The 24,097-nt window shown below is 39.0% G+C and overlaps 1 protein-coding gene across 5 annotated transcripts in view; it reads right to left on the reverse strand.

Moving 5' to 3' along the window:
- LOC111865522 overlaps positions 1-24,097 on the reverse strand; it is a 254,438-nt gene that overhangs the window by 177,882 nt on the left and 52,459 nt on the right. For all 5 annotated transcript variants that reach the window (XR_002842984.2, XR_002842985.2, XR_004513134.1 and 2 more), the window contains exon 2: positions 5,765-5,838. The gene's annotated coding sequence lies outside the window, so the exon portion shown is untranslated. The remainder of the gene's footprint in view (positions 1-5,764; positions 5,839-24,097) is intronic.

Below are 24,097 nucleotides of genomic sequence, written 5' to 3' on the forward strand. Positions count from 1 at the left end.
TGATAATTTCCGAAAGGGATATTTCACTGGTAATATACTAGACTTTCTTTCGACTTATACATGACTCAAAAATTCCGTCAGCGGCCGATTTTCTTCAACGAAATATGAATACATAGAAATTACACATTCATTCAGTACACGCTTTATATAAATTGTCAGCCTTACGCGCCGGCCGCCCTTTACCTCCAGGAAGATTCCTGGTACTCATTTCTGTTAGAGGCTGCGTCGATACCAGGGCCATCGTACGGCTGTAAGAATTAGGACAATTGAAAAATTCAATGATCTCACCGGGAATGGATCCAGCGACCTTCCGGATTGTAGCACAGTTCCTGAACCACATACTCTACCGCGTGGCCCCATCTGAGGATTACAGTTGTGAAAGAATAGAATCGCTACGTAAGCTTTCAGAATTACTGACTGAATTGAGGTTATGTCAAGTCCTCTTTTCTGTAACTGAACTATCAGAACAGAGCTTATGTGCTGTTAGGTTCCAAAAATAAAAGTATATTCTTTGTGGCATTTCATGCAAATCGAATAAAGTTTGAAAGGTTTCTGCGTATCTGTACCAAACAGTAATCTCTCTGCATCACCTTGGGGTAAAACTCTGTTACATGAAAAGGCTCTCTATTTGGGCAAAATGGCTTTGTTGTCAAACGAACTCACAACAGGGGATTCCAGAATTCAAAGAAAACTCGAGAGGAGAACGTACGTGCATTTGAATGAAGCCTGGTTTTGTACAACTTGTCTTGCGTGTCTTCTTTAATCTTTTAAGTTAAAAAATCTTAGATAATTTTACTTCCCTTTTCTCGTTTATTTTAAAATGCTATCAATATATAGACGGTAAAAATTCTAACGGCCGATCACAGTGGCCGCGCGGTCCAAGGCATGAACTGTCTTCGCTCACTCGAAAGCTGGGATCGTGGGTTCAAACCTCACTCAAAAATATGGATGGCTGTGTCCGCGGTTAATCTGTGTTTGTGTTCTCCTGTGTGTAGTTAGCGGCCTTGCGATGGGCTGACCCCCATCCATGGAGTCCTACCGTGTGTGTAAAAATAATTATGAAACTGAAGAAAAGGCCAGGGCCAACAAAGGGCTGTAGAGCATTTAATGAAAGAATTTATTAATTAATTAATACATTCTAACGAGAGCATATTTCATGACGATGAATTCGGAAAATATTTTGAATAACGGTGTTACGACCTAAGTACGAGGCCCTATGTAATATTTCATACCAAAATGACTTTTCTACTTAAAGGAGTTTTTAGTCCCACGCCCAACACACAAGCCTCCAGCTCATCCAGCCTTCATCCCTTATCGGCTATCAGCGACAGCTTATTCGATATATTCAGAGTTACCTTCCATATCTCAAGGCCAACTTCTCCATCCGCAAACTCCAGTGGTGGGTTATTGTGAACACGGTAATAAATCTTCCGGTTCCACAAAATGTTGGCAAATTCTTGATTAGCTGAGCGACTGGCGGGTTCTCAATTATTCATCTGCATAGACTTAGTTAGGTCGTGGCTTAATTAAGATACTGTCCTGGAAACTTCCTGCAGGGACTAACAAAACCGTGAAAACACACAGCCCCCCCCCCAAATATCTGGAGAGTTATCGCAAGAAAAATCCATTCGGAAATTTTGCTTCATTAACAACATAAGGTTTATCTGTTTATCTATCTATGGCTCTACAGCCCTTGTGGACGTTGGCGGATTTTTCGGTTTCTTAAGGTGCATCTGTGAAATTTGGGGAAAAGTTATGAAAAATCACAAATTTTGATTTTTGTGTAATAAAATAGTTTATATCTTCCTATTTCGTAAAATGAAAGTTGTTTTGGCCTCGCGCCATTTAAATGTCCCTGCGCACGTGTTTCAGCTGTGCGCCCCCACGGTTTGCCTGTACTCTTTTCAGCAGTACATCACACATATGGATCTGGTCAATTTTAATTGGATCTCAGGTAAAAAAACAAAGATATTCTTTAACTAAATTTTAAAATGGATATTCTCGCTTTAAATTTTTCAACATTTTCACAATTTTTAAAAGGTTCCACATGATGCAGTTTTTTTACCAATCTGTACACAATTTTACACACAGGCTTCCCATTTGCTTATGAACAAATTGACTGTATTACTTTTCTTTTGTTGCACTTCATTGATCTTAAAAATAAAATTGAAAGAAAAAAAATGAAATTTGATTTCTATACAAGTTAATTTTTATTTTCTCAGTAGTTAAGAAAGCAATATAATTGATATGATATAAGTTTTAATTTGTTTAGAATAAGCACAAAAATCCATATTTCATGACTCAATTTTAGAAAATGCATCATGGGGGGTATTTTATTTTGCGCATTAACATAAACATTAAAAAAGAATATTTCGGAAATTATTAAAGCTAAAAGAAACTTAAAATTGCTATTATAAATCATATTTGCATGTTAAATAACTGGCATAAATTTCAAACAAATTAAAAGGAAACTGTAGAGTTTTCAATTTTCATAGATGCATGACCTTAATCAATACACAGTCGGTAGGACTGCTTGAAAAGGGGATCAGCCCGTGGCAAGGCCTCTACCTACACAGAGCAACACACAGAATAAACGCAGACATCCATGACTTTGAGTGGATTCGAACTGTGGTATAAAAATTGTTTTATAGACAAGTTTAGAACTTGGTTCGTGTAAAATATATTTTCAATATAATATAATAATAATCTGGCGACTGAACAAAAAACGATATTGCACAAAGCGCATACCTGAACAAATTAAGGCTAATGAAAATTCACTGGAAATGAATTCCATTTTCACGATAGAAATGTAGGATTATCATTAACATTAATAAAATTTATCCCTGTAACAGGCCGTTGAGACCTATAAAGTTATGAGACGTAGAGGCTCCCACATTTTCCGTAGACAGTGCGCTCACAGATGGCGGTAAGGTTGTCATCCTTACACTGACGACTGCCCTTTACACCCCAGGAAAATTCCTGGTACTCATTTCTGTTAGAGGGCGAGTTCCCGTTCCCGTTCGGGAACTATGTCACTGATATTCACAATTTTTTGTGGGAATTTTATGCCATTAGAGGGAAGAATATAGCCATAGATTAACAGTAATAAGGGAAGATTATAAAAATTTCATAAAATTAATTCATATTAATAAATACGTCAAACTCGTTCTGACTGAAAAGAGTTAATTCATGAAGCATATTAGCTGACGTCCTTTACAGAATTCAGCTGAACTTTGCAGGTCTACAAGAGCACACCACGTGACCGAGACTAGCTCTTTGACTTTAAGGAACCCGTTTTACTAATAGTCTCTTCCTTCATTATCCACTTCATAATTGCTCCTTTGAAGTGGATTAATATTATGTCAGAAGCAATTGTTTTCTTTTCTACAGGCTCTTCAATATTCTGCTCCCCTATGAGACCTATTGTCAAGTTAATATAGAATTTGCTTTCATGTCATCTCCATCTTTGGGAACTTACTTCTGTGTGAGCTCCAGGGTCTCTTGAAACAGGAACTCTGGAGTGAGACTTCGTTTGTTTTGTACGCTACGAGAAGATTAAAGGAGATTTTATTATATCTTGACACTCACGTCTTACGTAATTGTGAAGCCTTTTAAGTGTATTTTGTCCAAGGGTACACAAAATTTATGGTTTCATCAGGGAAAAATAATTTTGACTGGCCCATAATACAGTCTCACACAAATAATTTTGTAGCTATTTTTCATTCTATATACCTAAGCTTATTTTTCTGGTGATCCGGATAAGATGATAAACTTATTCTTAATATAATTTTATGTTACTGCTGAAAGCGTACCACCAGCAGCACAGTTCCGCCCGCACAATCTTTATATCCATTTATAAAATTGCAAGGAAAATGGTCGCTCCATAAATTACATTAAATTTTCCCAGCCTCTCGCTTTAAGAATGAGAGAGCAATTCTGATTTTTGGAGCTTTGTGCTGTCTAAGTGCAACGTCGTTCACTATTCTTCCTTCGTATTCATTTATTGGCCTAACTGGACATCTACATTCTAATAAAGAAATACGAAGAAAGAATATTGGAAGACGTTACACGTCGACGGCACAGAACCTCCAAAGTCAGATCTATACAGTGCAACATTATGCTGAAACATAACATTATGAATGGGGGAACAATTCTTTGTTCCTTTTGGAGTATTCTATTACTGGAGTGAACTAACACCAGGGAGTCGATTCCATCTCGAAAAGCTGTAAGTCCCTTAATTATTCAAGATTTTCACATTTTATGGAACCTAAAGTTTCATTACCTCCCTCAGAAGGGATGGCACTGGTCTCTATCCTGAGCCAGAAGAACTGAGTTCATACCACCGCAACATATTTCTCTAAGACCCAAATTTTATATAATGCTCCAACCTTCACTTGGACTTTGCGAGTATGTACATAACACGGAAAACTATTGACTATGATTTGTGAACGGAAAATTTAACTCTGCATTCTTGAAGACACATATATCATTGCAAATATTACACACAAACCTACAAAATATGACTGGAGGATTGTCTTCAGGTGGACCTTGCACTTCCATCCACACTCTGCCTTCTTATGCACTTCTATTGATGCAAGGACAAAAATTATGTCCTAAACAAACATGTAATCTTTCAAGTTTGGGTGAAAATGGAACACAACTTTCTGTGTCACACCATGAACGAATTTTCAAGTTGAGATTCACCTGCCCTAATTGTGCACACTATGACACATTTCCCACACATCACTGTGCATATTTTGCAGAATATTATGACACATGACTGCAATGACATGTTGTGTTTGACTACAGACACCGCCTTATTTTCACCATATATTCATGAGGCAAACAATAAATATTCATTAGTAGGGCAACTGTTGGTTCTTTAATGTGGAAAAGAAATATCACTCGACAGTCTTGCAATTACAAAACACATTATACCCATCACTATATATGTCACACAAAGCTCACTTATAAATACAAGAATATTTTCTTCAATGGTAACTTGGAACACACTTTACACTCTTGTCTTCTGACAAGTATTTACACTGATTCAAACAAACTTATGGTGTGGTGTCTACTAAACTATTCACATATGTAATTTTCAGAGGTTAGGGATCTAAATTATTCCCTGATGTCTGTTACAACATAAATTCAGTTGTAAAATCAATTTAACTTACAAATGATGAATCCAATACGACACACTTTGCACAAATGCTTTTTAATATTTTAAAGTAATTACGAAATAAATCTGAAACATCAATGTCATAATAAAGAAAGCAGTCTTCTCGGATTTGGCACCGTGTATATGTGGTGTTAACCGACGTTCCTCCGAAACGTCGGTTAACACCACATATACACGGTGCCAAATCCCAGAAGACTGCTTTCTTCATAGTCACCGCCGTGAAAGCCTTAAATCTTACATCAATGTCATAATTTGTGTTTCACTGTACACAATACATACTTATATATTTTCATAAACTCAATATCTGAATGTAACGCTGTATTCTTCCTTCATGCACACTTCGGCTTCACAGTTCAGAGCTAAGACACTTGGATTTCGTTGTAGAACTGAGGAAGTTTGTGTTAGTAAGATAATATGCCCTCGCCATTATTGGACCCAGAATACACGTATTAAATTCTGCCATCCGAATTTCACTAATTTTTTATATTATATTATATTAAACCCGCAATTATTCAGAAAGTTTACGTAAATTTAAGCACATTCTCCTTCTAAACACCTTTTCATACCAGGAAAAGTACGTACCTCGAGCTATGTAGGCTTGGCGTATCACTGGTTATTTATGTCACAGCGACAGGGCAGGCAGCACACTAGCTTGACTGAAACAGAAATATTCGAGTTTCAGATCGACTATGGTACGATATAATTTTCCTCCTCATAAATAATTATCATGTATATATTTTCCCATTTTCTACACAGGAAGGGTAATTTGTGCAAGACAAATGCCTTGAAGTCACTGCTTTGTTCCTAGAGCCATCCGCATTCGTTCGGGAACTACGTCACTGATATTCACGATTTTTTTGTGGGAATGTTATGCCATTGGAGGGAAGTATATAGCCATATTTTGTCACTTGATGTAATCAGTTGTATCACCGTGGAGGCTGCGTAAACTTCTGAGGTGGGGCCGGCACTTCAGACACAGTATGGGGTTCTAAGCTACTGACTGGCAATGAAACCTCGGATTATAAAAGTATACATTAAAATTATATAATTCAAGGTTGATAAATTGTCAACACGCTCAATATTATACCTAACGTCACGTTTCGATTAGGTGAATTATATTATTGGACGTTCCGCCAGCGTAAATTACGTTCGGTTACGTAGTCACATTACGCAACCGCACATCGAAGTGCTCGCCCTTCTCCATATTGGGCGTGGTCAGTTTGTTAATATTATTTTCTGGTTTTAGACGGAACCACTTCATGATATTATTCAGAGTGTTCTTGTGAGTTGGACTTATGCTCGAAATCAGTGTAGAGTTTTGTAAATTCCTGGTGTTTGTACGTTTCCCTGTGTGAGGTTTAATCATTAAATGTTAATCTGTATATTAACCTAGTGAGAGTCCATGAAAAGTTCAACAGCAAAATTTCACGTTTCTAGCTGTTTTCCGTTTACTGGCTGCTTTACTTACCTCGTAAAGTATCGAATAAAGTTACTATTTCACTGAAGTTGATAGCTATCATTTTTGGGTAAAAATTTTGACTGCAATACCGACTAAACTGCAGGTACCTATCTTTACACCTCATTACAATGCTACCTATCTGATCTTGTCTTTGCTACAACTAATGATTATTTTCTTATGTATATGTGAAACATATAAACATCTGAAAGACGAAAGAAAACGAATTGTGGTAGAAAAAAAATTAGATTTTACATATTCCTGCAAAAAGTAATTTCAAAAGGCAGACAATTTACGATGCGACACACTACACGGAGTTGCGGAACTACAAACAGTAATGTGTGTGGACTCACAGTAGAAGTTCCCTACATTTAGTTAATTGAGGTCGACCATGCCCGCTCCGCAGCTGCCACCAATGTTACGTTACAGGGAATGGCTTCGCTGCTTGTGAACGGGACTGGACCGAGTAGACGAGACGGGCCAGACGTTTCGTGCAACTTTAATGACTCGTGAGCATCCGTACCGAGATATTTTCTTTCATCTTACTTGCAATCTTAAGGGAAACCATGGAATTCTCTTGGGTGTACGACTAGACTACACGGTTCTATGTTCTCGTTCTTTCAGTCTGTGTCTGCAGACTTTACTGGGTTAATTTTATTTGTATTTCAGATCTGTCAAGTTCGCTCAAAACCGTCTTAAACAGTATACGAATGGCTTGTAGGTTCTTTAATGAATCTGTGCCGACAGATGACGTTTTCGTGCAGGATGAAACGAGAAGATGAATGTTGGCTGAATTCAACAGTGCAGCCAACATTCGAATGCAAAAATTTCTTGAATAAAAATCAGGATACCAAATTAAATATACTTTACTGAAATTTACGTATAGACTGCATGTTTCTGCATAACTTGTACGCTTCTCCAAGTATAATTAGAATGATCAAGTCAAGGAGGATGAGGTGGGCAGGGCATGTAGCACGAATGGAGAGAGGAGGCTTGCATATAGGATATTAGTGGGAATGCCGAAGGAAATGAGACCATTGGGAAGACCAAGGCGTAGTTGGGTGGACAATATTAAAATGGATCTCAGAGATAGGATGGGGTGGAATGAACCGGATTGATCTGGCTTAGGATATGGACCGCTGGAGGGCTCTTGTGAACACGGTAATGAACTTTTGGGTTCAATAAAATACTGGAAGTTCTTAAGTAGTTGCACAAATGGCGGCTTTTCAAGAAGGGCTCAGCTCCATGAATGAGTGATTGCATGTTTCATTTCGATAGGAGTTCCGGGATTCTTCAATGAAAACCTCAAGAAAACTCATAGAGATGTTGCTTACAGCTTCGGATGGTCGAAAGATGGATTAATAACCGGTTAAAAATTATTTTGAAGGAAGCTGTTGTGGCTTAAGAGACGTATTATCCCGTAATTTGCCTGGAGTGTCTGAGGAATGTCACGAAAATCATCAGTTGGTTTATCCTGTGTTCCAACCGAGATTCGAATCCAATACCTCGCCATTACGAGTCTAGACCGATGTCACTACAACGTTTCTCTCTTCGAAATATTCTAGCTTCTGGGATATAATTTCGCGTAGGATTTGAGGTTCTCACAGCTGTGATCATGTAAAGTTCTATATTCTGGGATATAACACTGTATAGTCCGTTCGGAATCAACAGATGTTTCAGAGGAACAAATCATATTATTCTTCAGGGTGGAGGAATTAAGCAAGCAGAGAAACCGGCAAGACACATGTAGCAGACTTTTGCTTGCAGTTTTGCTTTTCAGATATTTCATTGTATTAATTTACTAAGACCGCTAAGTGTAGCTTTTATTTTGTTATTGCTGGTGGGGTGGGACTAAGTCCCTTGTACTGCGGCCACTTCTGGCCTATTGTACCAGCCCAAGATGATAGATGAGGGTGATTGTGGAGCAATTGGTGGAATGAAAATTGGCAGGGGAAACCGAAGTAGCTAACTATTCGACTTGGCTCTCAACAGGAATCCTGGACGGTGAAGTGAATTGTTTATCTTCCCGCTGGTGTGTTGTTCCCTGGGATGAGAGGAGGAAGAAGATCCGTGGCAGCACCATCTCTGTTGAGGCGAGCTGTGTAAACCTTGCAGTGGTCGGGTTACTAGCAACTGTTGCTACTGCTGACAAAGCAACTTCCGTCCTCTTCTGTCTCAGCGGAATAGAAGACAAACTTGGAGTCGCTGAACAACGCTTCTATTCCAAGGTCCACATTTTCCTTTTAATATTGCACTCCTTTTTCCTCTTCTTTTATTCCTCTTTTGTTTCACGTAATTAAAAGCATACAACTTGCTAACACTAATGGTGCTCCAAGAACAAATTGCAAATGGGCAACACCTGCAAGATTAAGATTGAATTCCCTGTATACACAGGTTTCAGTGGAGGAGGCTTCAGTTTTTACATCGTATTTTAGTTGCAACTGCACTGAACTGTTATTGATCTAAATTAGTTCTTTTGCCAAAGCGCTCAGACTGGGAAAGCTAGGATTGCGGATACTGCCTAATGAAACAAAGACATACTGCCACTCAAGGGCGTAAGTAATTCTGTACTGGAAGTTTTCGAAGGGGATAATTGTTGAATATGAAAATAAGATAATGTAATAAATGCATGTCACTTAATAAAATGGCACTCAATAAAGTGTCATAACATTTATTCAAACATTAGTGACTGGTTAAATGGGGAAGAGATATTTCGCACACAACTTCGACATGAGAATGACAAAGAAAATGCCGGCATGTAATTGACAGAGATGTAGAAAAATGCAGAAGAGATAATTGCAGGTTCTTGGAAAGTATTGTCACGAATGGGGAGGTGGGGAGTTGCGTGTGACTTACAAGACGGATTCGGGATTGGATTATTGGATTTACTTACTTTTCTTTTACAATCTCTCTTAATCACAGTCAGTTATAGTCAATATACCCACTTCGTGAACAACTAGGACACGCCCCATTTTCGTTCTCATCTCCGCTCTACGACTGGACTGCTTGTATAGCCTCGAGGCGGATCCATAGAAAACGTATCTTCCTCTATTGTTGTTATCTACAACGCGTTGTATAGCAACGGAAGTAGTCGTCGCAGGAATATGTTTAGTGACCCGTTACCTAGCAGTGCCTCGATATGTCACAATTATTAACATGTCCTACAGAGTTTATCACAAAGTCATTAAACTTTTAATGCAGTTGGTGAAAGATTTTGAGAAAAAACGAGTTACTTAAGACTAGCATTCTCTTATAGACCTATATAAATTTCAGAAGTTATTTGTATAATAATGCTATTTATTTCGAGGCATTATCATTGCATTAAAATGTGTCCCAGTCTCATGGAATATCTTTCTAAAGTTTCACCAAAAGAATTAAATAAATTTATTTATTTATTCGAAGACCTCTATTCCAGTTTTAAGGCATTAGAGTTGTCATTTACTAAATTTCAATCGACTTTACCGCATTTAAGTTCGTATTAGCGTGAAACTGAACAGAAGTGGCAACATGTGACGGCTGAAAGAGAATTGCCGGAAAAGATTAGAAACTATCAGTTTCTTCCGCTTCCCTTTCGGGTCCGTCCGTATCGTCATGTTCTGATAAGACATTTTCTGTTTCTCTCGCTTATTATCTACTCGCTGATCAAAGTGACCGCGCGGTCTAAAGCATTAAATGTCTTTTCCCGCTCAATTAATGGGGTCGAGGTTTCGATTCCCACTCGAGGCATGGATGTTTGTCTGCGTTTATTCTGTGTTTGTGTTGTCCTGTGTAGGTAGCGGTCTTGCGAATACCTGATCCCCCGCCCAAGGAGTCCTGCCGTCTGTCCCTATAATTAAGAAACTGTGAAACAAAAGTCCAAGATATATAATTGACTGCAGCGCCCACTATCTTCATCTAAGAGCCAAGATAGCTCAGTCGGTATAGCGGCTGGCTACGAGCTGGAAGACAAAGCGATTGGAGTCCGATGGGGCAAAAATTTTCTCTTCTCCACGTCTTCCAGACCGGCTCTGGGGTCCACCCAACCTCCTATCCAATGCGTACAGGGGAGGTCTTTCCCCGAGGGTAAAGCGGCTGGGGTGTGAAGCTGACCACTCACTTCCAACTAATGCCGAGGTCATGAAAACATGGATCTATACATCCCCCCCCCATACTCCATCATGGCGTAGTGCTTAATTAGTTAAGCACGGGGACAACTCTACTTTTTATTCGCTTCATCTTATGGTTCATAAACTCTTGGCTTAAGAAAGATTTAATATAAATCCTTTTCGACATAAAGATAAGTACACTTCCTTCAAGGAGCTGGGTAAAACAGTGAAAAAATTACTTCAACGGACAAAGTAAGGAAGGATTGGTTGGCATCGTTGAATTCGGAGCCTTTTATGTGCCCAGTCCATATGTAGACATATAATGCTTAAAATAAGTTACACCGACCAGGCTGTTCTAGTGGATAAACCGAAGACTTCTATTCGGAAAGTCTTCGTTTCGAATCTCAGCCGAGTCACCGGCTCATAATGCAGGATTTCAGTAGTTTCTCTCAATCCGCGCACGCTAATACCGTGATGATGCCTCGTTTGAGACACTAGCACTTCCTACCGAATCCTTTCCGATTAATCCCTTATATCGATATCCCATCCTATATAGTCTCGGTACTGAATGTACCTCTGTGTAACCCACGGAAATGTAAGGTGCCTAGAAGTGACTGAATCAGCCACACATATCCTGTGTGACTGTGAGGCCATAGCTTATTTCAGATTTCGTCACCTGGACCAGTACTTCTTGGAACCATGAGACTTTTATGACGCCCTCATAATCAAATTCCTACATTTTATTCGAAGTGTAGGATTAATAAAGTGTTAATCAAAAGGAAAGCACAATATATCAGTGATGGTCGCGGTGCAAGGCCCAAAGTACTATGGCCCACCCTTACACATATATACATTCAAGTTACACAGAAGTATAATTTGTCTATTGTTTCGTATGGAGGTGATATCTAAACACAAAGTAAGTATTGATTGATTATATTTGTAAATAGGATACTACAGAGAATATTCTGATATAAAGACAGGAAATAACAGAAAATTTGAGGAAATTACGTATTGAGGAACGCCACAATTTTATATTTCGTCAAACATTATCAGAATGACAAAATAAAAATGAACGGCATATGCAGATTCCTTGAAAGAAAGATGTAACTCGAGAGGCACAGGCCTGGGTGAAAGGACAATATTAAAATGGACTTCAAAATGTAGAATGCGAAGATATTTAATGAGTTAAAACGGTTTAGGACAGTATAAAATCTCAGGCATATTTGAATGTTATAATCAAACTTAAGCTACCTTAAGAGGCGTGAAGGATATCTTCAAATATTGAAGGACTAAATGTTTCTCAAGAAAGACTCACGTTCATGCAATGAGTTTCTTACCGCTGCCCTTTTGGCCCTTATGTTATTTTCGTATAGCAAAGCTCTTAAATTTAAAGAACAGCAGAGTTGAGAATGAAATAAATAATGCCAGAATTAGCGTGCTTATAACAAGAGAAGTTGAACAAAAGTCCTCCTACTCTCAGGTTCGAAGCCGAAGTTTCAGGAAGACTGGCATTTCTTTCGTCGTTCGGGCACCTTCTCAGATAAGAAGCAACTAAGAGTTCAACTTTTAGCCTCGGATCCTTTGAATACTTTGTAGGATATCTATGCGATAATGCCTTCTCATGCCAGCGACAAAACAAACGCAACAATAGGAACATACTACGTCTTCTGGGCGTCACGATTGTGATGTTCCTGCCAAAGGAATACTCGTATTCTTAGCTACGCTTTCGTTCACTCTCTTTGCTCGTCCAATATTTGTTGTGTTCGAGGCATTGTCAGAAGGCTGTCATCAGTGAGTTAACTGTGAGTGGAGAAAGAACGGAGAACTGCAAGAAAGACAGAGCTCTGTCCTCGTTCAATAGAGAATGTCACTCGAGTAGGCAATTGTACAAAACTGTTAAATTTAATGGCAAGAGGGGGGAGGGGACGGGCGAAGAAATAGCTTTCATTACAAAAGATGGGTATTACGGCTTATGAATAGAAATGATGTAAAGAAAGGAGAAAAAACGAATAAGAAAAATTTTGTGAAGCAAACAAGAAAATACGTACTTGAAAAGACTTAAGAAATTTTAAATTAATGAAAAATATATCCAATTCTTTTAATGTCTGGCTTAATTCATCAGACTAGGTAGGTCCTGGTGTTTTAATGTAAGGGAGAAATGAGAAATACATACAAAATTTTGTTGAAGGTCATGAAGTGTGAGACAATTTCGAAAACTTTGGCAGTAATAGGAGAATAGCATTACAGTATTAAGAATTTATCTATATATGGTTTATTTAACGATCAAGTCACAGAAGATGAGGTGGGCAGGGCATGTAGCACCAATGTTGACCAAGAGGAATGCATATAGGATATTGGTGGGAAAGCCAGAAGGAAAGAGACCACTAGGCAGATCATGATATAGGTGAGTGGATAATATTAAAACGAATCTTAGACAGGATGAGGTGGTATGGACTGGATTGATCTGGCTCAAGATAGAGACCAGTGGAGGGCTCCTTTAAACACGGTAATAAACCTTCGGGTTCCATAAAATGTGGGAAGTTTTTTAGTAGTTGCACATTTGGCGACTTCTGAAAAGGGGCTGAGTTCCATGAAGTTATCTGAAAGTTAATCTAAGTTCCTTAGACATGAATATAAAGGTTGAAATATTCTCAAATTATATTTTACTTATATTATATCCTTCCAGAATTTTAGGTGTCTGTGTAAATTCTACATTAAATGACTGCGAAAGAAAAAAAAGACCTAACTTCCCACATTACATTTCGTTTTCCAAACATCGAAACTTATGCTAAAATTAGTGAACCTCTATTCCGGAAAGTAAACAGAAATAAAGTCGTGATGAATTCAAGAAATGAGATGAGGGTATGAACGACTTGATATGAAACGAGACTTGATTCCTGAAATCAGCCACAGCGTCCTCTGAAAGGCATGTTGAAAATGCATAGTTTACGATTCATTGTTCTCGGTGAGATTAGCGTATGTCGCTTTCGTGTGTCCCAACAAAACCTCAACAGAGCAGGAACTATGCATTCTTTGTTTAATGATGGACTATAAATGCAGGTACGATTTGTAATGACTGGCTGTTTACGACACGAACAATGGGTATAATAAACCAAACTGTTTTATGGACATAATTTCCATTCCCACATCAGCGGGGTTCGCAAAACCTATGTAACCAAATTTCTGGATTTCCTGCCATCACCAACAAATTTTGCTATGTGTGACCTTGAGCAAGAGTGGGGGTAGCGGTTTGGTTCCTGCGGAAGTGTGGTAAATTTCCACTGCGGTCCTTCTGGTTAAATTGCATGTCAGGGTGGTTTAGTAGGGGTCCAGTTCATGCGGAGGTTTTCGGATAAATTGTGTCATAATGTGATTTTCTTCAAACACCTTTAGGCTGGGGCCACACAAGCGAACAAAATGCATCCGTTGTAACGAACGTCATGACTTCCGCTATAGAAATAAACAAGAGAGGCGAATGCTACGCTTTCTTCTGGCTCCATTGCAGACAAAGAACTACGCACTGCATTCTGCAACTGTGTGGTGTCCTCAGTAACGTCCGTCATAAAGTACGTTCGTTGCAACGGACGTACTTCGTGCGCTCTTGTGGACCCAGCCTTACTCTGCATCTATTTGATTCAGTTTGTTTTCGAAATGTATTCTAAACTGGAGAGAATTTCATTGAGTGTAAGCTATATAATTAGTTCTTAAATTTTAATCACTAACTAATGTTTTTATTTATTATACAATACCAAGGGCTGCTATACTAGTCACAGGGTGTAGAAGTTAAAGAAGTCCTTGCTTGCAAACAGTTTAGATTTCAAAGAAATATCAAAGTACTTGTAGATTAGATTAAGCTCAGCAATTCACAACGTAAATCGACAGAGAATTCGAGACGGCTAGCAGTGACCTTTCGATTTTATTCAATATTTTTATTTCGACTATCCGTACCACGTGCACAACATGGCGTGACGCTTTTATTAGATTTCAAAATGTAACAATCCAATCGTAATAGCATTGCCGAATTTAGTACATCATTTATTTTGGCGTGGAGTATGTATACTTATGCCTGTCACAGTGGCCGCGCGGTCTAAGGCATAAACTGTCTTTACTCGCTGGAATGCTGGAATCGTGGGTTCGAATCCCATTTAAGAAATGGATGTCTGTGTGCGTTTATTCTGTGTATATATTGTCCTGTGTGTAGGTAGCGGCCTTGCAGCTGGCTGGTCCCCCATCCAAAGACTCCTACCGACTATGTAAAAAGATGAAGAAACTGAAAAGCGGCTAAGGCCCAACAGAGGGCTGTAGAGCCACAGATGGATGGCAAGATAGACAGAGAAATGAGACTCCATAAGAGAACTCAAATATGTGAAATGTTTCCCGCAAATAATCTCGGCCGAAGGTTCTTAGGAAAAGCCTGGAACCAAGCAAAAATTACCTACGATAAGTGATAGAACTATTTACATGCCACTGTTATCTGAAAGGACACCTTTTTAACCTGAGATTGTTCAGCGTTCTCACTTGAAGGGAGTGACTGGAAAGAAATGAATCAGCGTCATATACACCCTGTCTGAATGTGAGGCTGTAAATTACTTAAGATTTCTTAAGCTGAAGAATTGCGTTATGGAACCGGAAGACTACAAACACGCCCCCTTTAATTAACAGCACAGAGTGAGACACAGAACAAACCACTGATAACTGTGGTGTATGGACCAGTTAATGCCCACCCCTTATTCATTCACTGTTTACTGTTTACGCCTTATACCGTTCAGATTAACTGCATTTTTCTATATTGTTCTACAGCCCTTTGGACTTAGGACACTTTTTCAAGTTATTACTTCTATACACAGTAGAACGGACTCCTTGGACGGGGGATCAGCACGTCTCAAGACCAATACCTCCACACAGAACAACATAAACACAGAATAAACGCACACAGATATCCACGCCTATAGTGGGATTAGAACCTACGAACCCAGTGCTCCAGCGGGAGAAGACAGTTCATGCATTAGACCGTGAGGTCACTATGATCGAATTCTGCATTTGACTTTAATTTTTCAACCGTTCCAATTTATCTAATAATGTTGAGATTTTTTTGCCACACTATGTGTTATGCAGATTTAAGTTATAGAAACCTATATCCGGCTTACTTTCTCATATACGAGCGCTTTCTCAGACACCATTGTTATCTACATATGATTAAAGTTTGCGGAAGATTAATGCATTAACGTATATAATTACGTCACAAAACTGTGTACTTCACAGGTATTCAAATACTTCCATACATATGTGAGATAAGTCGTTCTTACGCTATAATGCGAAGACGAATAACGCTTCATGTATTCGATATTCAACGAAGGTGAGTGGTAAGCTTCACGCTCTCTTCTATTTATCCCTGAAGATAGGCCTCCAGTGCCCATTCGTTAGGAAGATTGGTGGATCTCAGGGGTGATCTGTACAGAGTGGCTTTAAGGAAAATTTATTACTCCTACTGGGAATCAAACTCCGTCCATTTAGCCTACAACAAGTATCTAGAATATAAAATAGAGATATTAGTATGTGATATAGCATTTGATACAGTAAACGGTAAAGTTGTCCATGTGCTTCGTTAATTAGGCATTGTCACACGCCATGAAGACATACAGGGGTGCGGAGGTATAGCTCCACCATTTCTGACCTCACGCTTGATGGAAGTGAGTGGTTAGCTTCAGGCCACGGTGGCTTTACCCCCGGGAAAAGAGCCGTAGGCATCCATTGGATAGGAATTTGCGTGGACTTGGTGCCCGTCTGAACACTGTGGTGAAAAGAAAAATTTTGAACAGCAAGGAATCGAACACCGACCCTATACCTTGTAGCCCATCGCTATACCAACTGAGCTATCCTGACTCTTCCCAATATTTGATAAGTACAACTTCTGTAAATAATGTTATATTGGTTATATTTACAGAATCATGGATTCTGTAAATAACCTATTGCCCAAATGAATTCGTACAGAAATCCGAATTTTCATGTAGTAACCTTGTCCAGTAGTGGCAAAAACTAAGTCGCGCATGCTCTGCTCATTATTGCCGCTAGTTGAATCATTCAGTAAACAAACTGCACCATGATAAATCCAACAAATCATAATTATTCAGTGCTTCAAGCTCTTTCATTATGGCACAGGACTTTCACACTTTCAAATGTGGAGATAAGCACACTAGTGTTCAGTTAGGATTTAATTCGGTTTGAAACCATAGGTTTCGAAAGGGTTTTTTTTATGCAGATAGAACGCCACGTTCTGTTATCAGAGTGACAATACAAACAGAATAGGCTGAACTGTTATACAAGCTGTCGCGAACCCAAACAACGCTAGCATGTTTAATGCCGGATCTCCTTCCGAAATAACAATGCAGGAGATAAAGAGTACAATCCATTCCATAAAATTGTGAAAATGTTCGTTCTTGCAAAGGATTCGTCTTAAAAAAACTGAACTGAAGTAATACAACTGTTCAATTTATTATGGCAATCAGAGTAAATATTCTCGTGGATCATACAAGACAAAAAAAGCACCAAAATTCTTAAAGAAGATGACATCATACATATTTTCTTCTATATAGACCTACAGGCGGGAGGCACGGAGTGGTGTAGTTGATTAAGCCATTATGTTACAAGCCGGAAGGTCGCTTGTTCAAGTCCCGATGAGGTCATTGGATTTTTAAATGATTTAATCCTTCCAGCCTCACTACGGCCCTGGGGTCGACTCAGCCTCCAACAGAAATGATATCAGGAATCTTCTTAGGGGGTAAAGGGAGGCCGGCGCATAAGGCTGACAACCTAACATCCATCTGTGAGCCGATTGTTTAGAAAAATGTGGAGGCCTCGACGTCTCGATTGTATGGACCTCATTTTTTTTAACCTTTCAGACCTGTTGCCGTGGTACTGCACGCTGGTTGTTTAATGAATTAAACTTTAGCCTAGGAGCGAAACATCTGTGGAATTCACCAATTTATGCACTATAGATTGTGCCATGGCCCCCTATCAACCCTGTTCTGCTTTATCATACCAAAACAATGCATTGTGGCCATAGAAAGTGTATTCCGTATGATTGCACAATAAACAGGAATAATAACTGACCGATCTTTGTAGCGGGGAAGTTATATGTTTCCTGCGAGGTATGAACTGTTTCGTGATTCTTCATTCTTCATTCGTCACAATGGAAGAGAAGACGCTTTCGATTATGAGTCGTTATGAGTGATTGTAATTGTAAATAAGAGTCAATAAACCCAATCATCAAATCCAGAACCCATTATTATTAGTCACGACAACCCCTACACGTTATACGTGGTTACTACCGTAAATTCGTGACAATAATTTACTTCTACAAGAACGAAACTTTTGGGGGATTGACTACAAGCGAGACGGAGGGCTTAGAAATAATGTTTAGAGATTACTGTGAAGCCTTTCCTTCGGAAGCGTTAAGAGCCATGTTGGTAACGGACTATACACGTACTTTGTCACACTATGAATAGAGTCAATTCTCCGTATTCTTATTGAAAAGCGAATGTTGCTGAATTTGACGAAAGGAAGTGATTTGCGATCTATTATTATATACCTAAAGTTTCTCTGTCATGGAGAAAAATAGAAGAAACTATCTTTTGAAACCTTCACTACAACTACCTTTCTCTCTCTTTTCCTAAATATCGACTATAAAAAGGACTTAAAAATTTTAATAGTGGCACGTGTTTCAGTGACTAGACTCGGGTTTGGATTTGTGAATCGGTTTTGTTGGATCTTCACTAGTCGTTAACTACAATTAGGTCTCACACTGTACAAAAGTACTGTAACTACAGCACGTGTAACGCCACACATTGAGTCTTCTAATTCTTCTTCTGGCCACACTTTTGTTCCCTTGGAACTTTAGAACTCAAGTGAAGTTAATTCTCATTCCCGTATTCTTTCATATCCTCTTGGCACGGACCACGCACAGAAACACAATTCTATTGTTGCGTAGCACAGATTACACAGGAAACAAGTCACGTGATAACTATCTCTCCAGTCCATTGGCGCGCTGACTGTTGCCTATCAACGAGCTATAAACATTCGTCCTATTGTTGCGTAACTTTAAGCGAGGTGTTTATGGTGCCGTTACAGTAATTTACGGGGCTTCAATATACAAGTTTGGGTCTGGAAAAAGCATAATTCCAAATAGAAGCAGAACATTATCTCTCGTTTATGCTGGTATCCTTATATATAAAATCCAAACGCTGTCTCTTCTACTGCTGTGTAAGTTCGTTGTATACTACGACTTATAGACCCATTTCTAGGCAACGACTCAGTAAATACATTCCTGCGGGAGCCAACGTGGACAACATTATGACGTCCATTGCTAGGCAACGGATCAGTGAACAAGCTTTCTCAATAACAGAGAGGTTGAGTTTTCTGCGTGGTCCGTGCGGAAGGGTTATAATGGGACACAGAAAGTCGTTTGATTTAGTTGTAGAGAACTGGGTCGCGCCTTGGAGATGGCAGTCTAAGGTGATTGAGAAGAAATGGAAAGAAAGGAATTAGACTGTGTAAAGAAGACTTCGTGTGTGATTTGAAGTTACATTGAGACTGTGATAAATCCGTTGCCAGAATAGGACTAGTGAAGACAGAGAATCCTAATTCATATAAAATTTTGTAAGCATTTCTTATCTTCTTGATACGTGTTAGTGTACGTAATCTTATAGTGCTTTTTATTCATTCTGATAATACTTTGAGAAGAGAATAAATTATGAAACTGAAGAGTTTCATCTTCTGGAGTATAGCGCCGTCTAGTCCGTTGAAAATTAAGCGACGTTTCGAAGAAACCAATTTGAAGAAGGTAGCTTTCTGCTTATGGTATTTCTGTTTTAGGCCAACAAGATGGAATGAACGAACAAATAAAATTCTGTAATAAAATAAACCTGTTAAGTGACAAGTGAAACTTCTTTAATCGCGTTTTGTAATATGGAAACAACATATCGTGCCACAGAAAATTAGTTTGAAGCAATGTTTAATATGAGCATGCTTGTACACATCGCTAAGTAGCAAACCAATTTATCATTCTGACGAGACAATCAGCATATCCGAACCATATATTTAAGATAATTTACCGCTTCTTACATTAATATTCTGGGTATATTAGACTCAGTCTCACTAAGTAGCAAGCCTTCTATCTCGCAGACGGTTATGAAATATATATTTACTTTCCTTTCAAGACAAGCTTTTTGGATATAAAACAAAGAGCCCCACTGTAGTTATCTCGCTTCCTTTTGTTTTTGTAAGCCCGTTGTCACACGTGGAGTAGCAAGGCAGGTCTCGACACTTTGTGCAGGACGCCTAACAGAATTCTGCCCCACTCGAGAGGACAGGTTAGGACCTCTTTGTCTAAGAGCTTCTAGACGGTCGTGTCCCAATGGGTCACCTTCTGCACGCCGCAGGATATATTTCGAAAGGACCTTTCCAGTTCTAACACACAGTTACCTGTTTCTATGCCAAATTTTTATTAGTTCTTTAGTAGAAGTTCCGGTTTAGAAAACCGAAATTAGCGGACGTGGGGATTCGTTGAGCTGATCACGGTCACCCTCTATCCGCTAAAGTTGTCACTAACTTCGCCGACAAGCGGCGGTCGCTCAGTCGGTATAGTTTGCATACAGACTAAAGCCACAGAGTTGTTTTATATTACAAGGTACCTGCATGAGAATCTTCAAGAGGTTCTCCAATTTCCACAAAATCCGAAACTATTACCTCACACGCCCGCCTCTGTCTTCAATGCAACTTCTTTACAATTACTTTTTATTTTAAATGAAAAATGATTAAGGAAATGAATAAGAGGCCTGGGCCCTGAATGGTCTGGAAGAACCATTGGAAGAACAAAGAAGCGGCCTTGAGACCGGCTAATCCCCCGTTCAAGGAGTCCTACCGACTGTCTAAAGGCGAGTCCATATTACTCGTGCTCGCCAGGCTTGTGCTCGTCGGGAGACTCGTCTGGCTTTTACTTGTGCTCGTAAATCCTCGTCCACACTACTTCAGTTGCTGGCCAGACTTCGGCGCGTGAGGATCCGTATATTTACTAGTAGTGTGTATAGGTTGTAGTCGTATTTTAATTTATTGGCTATAGTTTTTAAATTAAAAATTTTAAATTTGCTTGTCTCGTGATTAGTCATATCGTCCGCATTACTTGCGAGCATAGCGAGTCACACGAGCACGAGTAATGTGGACGCGCCTTCAAATTAAAAACCTGAATTGAAACGAGCATTCCACGGATGATCTATGCTTCAAATGGGTGCAAGAGAAAAAGAAGAAGAGGAGGAGGATGAGACTGACAGGGATGTTAAATAAACTACAAGGAATGACGAAGATTGGACGCCATAAAATTATCTTAGCGCTTCTTCTATTAAGAAGGGGCTGTTCTGCTTAATGGAAGAACCACTAGAGGCTATTTCTAGGTTCTATACATCAAGAGAGTAGTAATGTTTGATGGATGTGTTAGAACGAATTTACATTGCTATCTAACAACTGAGATGAATGGAAGTAGCAAACGCCTGGTTATATGTCTTTTTTTATGTCTTATTAAATAACTAATGACATTACAAGCAGTCTTCTGTCTTTTAAATTGAAATTTCTTCGTGTGTAAACGAAGAAACAAGCGTTGTTAATTAGCACGGCGGGCATAATCTCTCCTGTTTCCCTTAGCTAACAACTGACACGCAGAGCAGTGAGCAAAATGTCGGGAAACTGAACAGAAGATGAGGATATAATAATTAATGTTGATGACGTAAAGTCTAGCAAACTAAAAGTTGCAGCGACAAAACCCAAAAGATGTTGACGTACCGTTTGTCAGTAATTTGTCATCCGGGTTTTTGGGGACAAACTTCACCTTTTCAACATGGGATCTAATGAACCAACGCGAATTTTACACCGACTATGATGAAAGCGTAAGAAGACGCANCCATGTAAAATGAAAGGAAGGGACGGCTGGATTAAGGGCGGTGAAGGGAAGCATGTTTGTGGAGAAGTAGGCCCAGTTTTCGGAGACAAATTCAGCGCAGAACACTGTAATTGATGATAGCGATGTTCTTTTCAAAGTTTTCACGTTAAGACTTGCCATTCTTCTATTCAAGGAGTAGGTCAATATATATAGGTAGAGACCCGCATATTTTTCAAGCAGATGTGGGCTCGCAGTGACGGCCGCCTGTCACTCTTAATGTTATAAGGCTATGTCTCTATCCAACAGAAAACTTTCTGCCTCCATGGAGTAGGGTCCTTCTTGAGAGCCGCTGCACTAATAAAAATTTCCGTCTTTTCCTCAATTCGAAATGACACTTTTTGGGATTAAAAAATTGCCACTGAGCCCTGTTTTAAATCTGTTGATTCTCCTCAGAATCTTACGATCTAATTTAATATCCTGTTATTTATATCTAGGTATTCAAAGAGATGCTTTTCTTTAGATTTTTCAAACATAAATTTTGTACTCATTTTTTGTGTGCGCTACATGCCAGTCCAAATCTTTACACTTGAAACTGGAACAACGCCCTAATTATATTTTTAAAGATAGAAATTAAGTTTCTTGCTCTATACTGTTACCTATCCTTCCTCTTTACATCTTTTTCTTTTGGTATTCCTCTATCACGTTGTTCTCAAATAACTTCAACCCCACTAGAAACCATAAAAGTTGTAATTTACACTCTTCGACCTCTTTTAGCAATTATTTAATTCAAAGAAATAAATATCTATTATGTATATTATGCAAATTGAAAGCAGAAGAAACGTATATATATTTCGTGAGGGCCATCATGGAAAGGAGACAATAAAGATGAAAAAACATAAAGAATTATGGGCTATAAATTAAAAATTTTGTATGTATAATGTATTATGTTCATATTACCACGCGTTTGTGACTAGACTAGGAATTTTATTGGTAATTGTATAACTACAAACAATTAAAACACACTCAATAAATGACTATGCTGAGTGTCTGTCAAAGTCTCTACTAGTCGTTGATGGGTTACGGTTCCCAACAGTAGAGACTACCAAAGTCCTCTTTATACAGCCTTGGGTCAGACGGCTTAGCAAACACCGTCTCCAAAACTCATTTTAATGTTGCTTTTTTATTCATTGCCTTGCAATAGGTCACTTATAGATGTAAGAACGTGTTTACTGGGCCGTTGTCTAGCAACGGTTGAGTTCCATTGTCGAACTATCCCGTTATGTAACCATGTGTATCGGATCCAGATGGTTCAACGTAGTATTTTGCGGTCAGATCCGGGTTATTTGGTGAAGAAACTCAGGGATCTTTGGTTCAAAGTGGTCAGTAAGTCGGTAAGTTCCTCTTCCGAACAGCAATGTTTGACCAAACAGAAAGCTACTTCCGTGTGGATGTAAAGTTGTCCCTTTGCTTAATTAATTAAGCACCTTATTCTTAATTGAGTTCGAAGGAGGGCGCTAATTCTCCTCTCAGAGCAGGTTAACTGCTTAGCTTGAAGCGTATAATGAAAACACGCGGTCTAAAAGTATTTCTCCACTACCCTTCAGCCCACCATAGCAGAAATAGACTGGGTACTATGTGCATACACCGGTCACGGTAGCCGAGTGGTCTAAGGCATGAACTGTTTTCTCTCACTCGGAATTCGGGATCATGGGTTCGAATCCAACTCAGGACATGGATGTTTGGTGTCTGTATGTGTTTATTCTGTGTTTTTGTTGTCCTGTGTTTAGGTAGCGGCCTTGAGACGAGCTGATCACCCATCCAGGGAGTCCTACCGTCTGTAAAATTATCAAAATGAAGAAACAACCCCGACACCGCAGGGTACATGAGCAACGAAGTAAGTAAGTAACAATTTGCATCCACATTTTGAGGCTTCCAAGCGGCAGCGCAGTGCGCGCAAAGCTCATTTCTCTGTCCTTAATTGTATTTGATTTAACACGATATGCAACTACAATATTTACATCGCCCTGATAAGGCATATGTACCGTGTTTGAATTCCGGTCTGGAAACGGACTTCTGATATCTCTCTTGATTTTCTTAAATCACTCAAGAACGATGCCGGAATTATGTTTTAAAAATGGCCCACAATCGATAACCCGGCTTCAAGGTTGATAATTATTTAAAATGTGTACATATATAGTCAGAATAGTTGATATATTATAGTAAAAAAATATTATTTATTTTCTGATTGCTCTTTAAATTAGTTCTAAAAATAAGAGTTGGTAGTGAAAGAAAATGTCTTTGTCACATCTGAAACTTTTGACCCTTCCTATAGTTGATTACATCATTACATCCCTTACCAATGATTTAGGTTTCTGTTCTCACTTCTTGCTCAAGGATTTCATCATTTAGTTTACCCATCGTGCACTAAAACATTATGCCATGAAATC

This window comes from Cryptotermes secundus, unplaced genomic scaffold (genome assembly GCF_002891405.2).
Source record: "Cryptotermes secundus unplaced genomic scaffold, Csec_1.0 scaffold560, whole genome shotgun sequence".
NCBI classification, from domain to species: Eukaryota; Metazoa; Arthropoda; class Insecta; order Blattodea; family Kalotermitidae; genus Cryptotermes; species Cryptotermes secundus.